Genomic DNA, 2,500 nt, shown 5'->3' on the forward strand with positions numbered 1-2,500 from the left:
GTTTTGCACTTTCCGCCTGAGAGCAGCGTCAAAAAGTTCGCCTGAGCAGCGTGATTTAGCCCGGGACTCCCGGGCTGAACGCTTATTTCCGTCGGCCGAAAAACGACTAAGTATTTTCGGGTATAGTGTACTATTGCCGAAAAACGACAGAGTCTTTTCGGGTATAGTGTACTATTTCGGTTTTTGCACTAAGTCCCTCAGGGGTATAGTGTACTATACTATGATGGTCAGATCACCTCCAGGCCCCAGGGGAGTGCTTTTCTGGGGTCAAACAGTGCACTGATGATGGGGGATTATTTCATTTTGCTCATTTTGGTGTTTTTTCACATTTTAACCCATTTTCACCCCTTTTGCTCACAACTTCGTACTACGGCCCGGAAAAACGACAGAGTCGATGGGTATAGTGTACTATTGCCGAAAAACGACAGAGTCTTTTCGGGTATAGTGTACTATTTCGGTTTTTGCACTAAGTCCCTCAGGGGTATAGTGTACTATACTATGATGGTCAGATCACCTCCAGGCCCCAGGGGAGTGCTTTTCTGGGGTCAAACAGTGCACTGATGATGGGGGATTATTTCATTTTGCTCATTTTGGTGTTTTTTCACATTTTAACCCATTTTCACCCCTTTTGCTCACAACTTCGTACTACGGCCCGGAAAAACGACAGAGTCGATGGGTATAGTGTACTATTGCCGAAAAACGACAGAGTCTTTTCGGGAATAGTGTACTATTTCGGTTTTTACTCTAAGTCCCTCAGGGGCATGGGGTGCTATACTATGATGGTCAGATCACCTCCAGGCCCCAGGGGAGTGCTTTTCTGGGGTCAAACAGTGCACTGATGATGGGGGATTATTTCATTTTGCTCATTTTGGTGTTTTTTCACATTTTAACCCATTTTCACCCCTTTTGCTCACAACTTCGTACTACGGCCCGGAAAAACGACAGAGTCGATGGGTATAGTGTACTATTGCCGAAAAACGACAGAGTCTTTTCGGGAATAGTGTACTATTTCGGTTTTTACTCTAAGTCCCTCAGGGGCATAGGGTGCTATACTCTGATGGTCAGATCACCTCCAGGCCCCAGGGGAGTGCTTTTCAGGGGTCAAACAGTGCACTGATGATAGGGGATTATTTCATTTTGCTCATTTTGTGTGTTTTTTTTTTTTTTTTTTTTTTTTTTTTCACATTTTAACCCATTTTAACCCATTTTGCTCACCCCGCACTCTGCCGCATATGAGGCCGGGGAAGGGCCACTCTGGCTGGGCATGGCCTCCGCTGAGCACCCCCTGGAGCCACTGGAGCCCCCGGAGGCCCTCCAGAGCCACCCCCCACTGTCCCCAGACTCACCCGGGGGAAGGGCCACTCTGGCTGGGCATGGTCTCCACCAAGCAGCCCCTGGAGCCCCCGGAGCACCTCCAGAGCCACCCCCCACTCTCCCCAGACTCTGCCCGGGGAAGGGCCACTCTGGCTGGGCATGGCCTCCACCGAGCACCCCCTGGAACCCCTGGAACCCCCGGAGGCCCTCCAGAGCCACCCCCCACTCTCCCCAGACTCACCCCGGGGAAGGGCCACTCTGGCTGGGCATGGTCTCCACCAAGCACCCCCTGGAGCCCCCGGAGCACCCCCAGAGCCACCCCCCACTCTCCCCAGACTCACCCCGGGGAAGGGACACTCTGGCTGGGCATGGTCTCCACCAAGCACCCCCTGGAGCCCCCGGAGCACCTCCAGAGCCACCCCCCACTCCTCCAGACTCACCCCGGGGAAGGGACACTCTGCCTGGGCATGGCCCCCACTGAGCACCCCCTGGAACCCCTGGAGCCCCCGGAGCACCTCCAGAGCCACCCCCCACTCTCCCCAGACTCTGCCCGGGGAAGGGCCACTCTGGCTGGGCATGGTCTCCACCAAGCACCCCCTGGAGCCCCCGGAGCACCCCCAGAGCCACCCCCCACTCTCCCCAGACTCACCCCGGGGAAGGGCCACTCTGGCTGGGCATGGCCTCCGCCGAGCACCCCCTGGAGCCCCCGGAGCACCCCCAGAGCCACCCCCCACTCACCCCAGACTCACCCCGGGGAAGGGACACTCTGGCTGGGCATGGCCTCCACCAAGCACCCCCTGGAGCCCCTGGAACCCCCGGAGGCCCTCCAGAGCCACCCCCCACTCTCCCCAGACTCACCCCGGGGGAGGGCCACTCTGGCTGGGCATGGTCTCCACCAAGCACCCCCTGGAGCCCCCGGAGCACCTCCAGAGCCACCCCCCACTCCTCCAGACTCACCCCGGGGAAGGGACACTCTGGCTGGGCATGGCCCCCACCGAGCACCCCCTGGAGCCCCTGGAGCCCCCGGAGCACCCCCAGAGCCACCCCCCACTCTCCCCAGACTCACCCCGGGGAAGGGCCACTCTGGCTGGGCATGGCCTCCGCCGAGCACCCCCTGGAGCCCCCGGAGCACCCCCAGAGCCACCCCCCACTCACCCCAGACTCACCCCGGGGAAGGGACACTCTG

This window comes from Eucyclogobius newberryi, unplaced genomic scaffold (genome assembly GCF_026437365.1).
Source record: "Eucyclogobius newberryi isolate DKJ021-1_F unplaced genomic scaffold, fEucNew1.0.hap1 SCAF_647, whole genome shotgun sequence".
Taxonomy (NCBI): domain Eukaryota; kingdom Metazoa; phylum Chordata; class Actinopteri; order Gobiiformes; family Gobiidae; genus Eucyclogobius; species Eucyclogobius newberryi.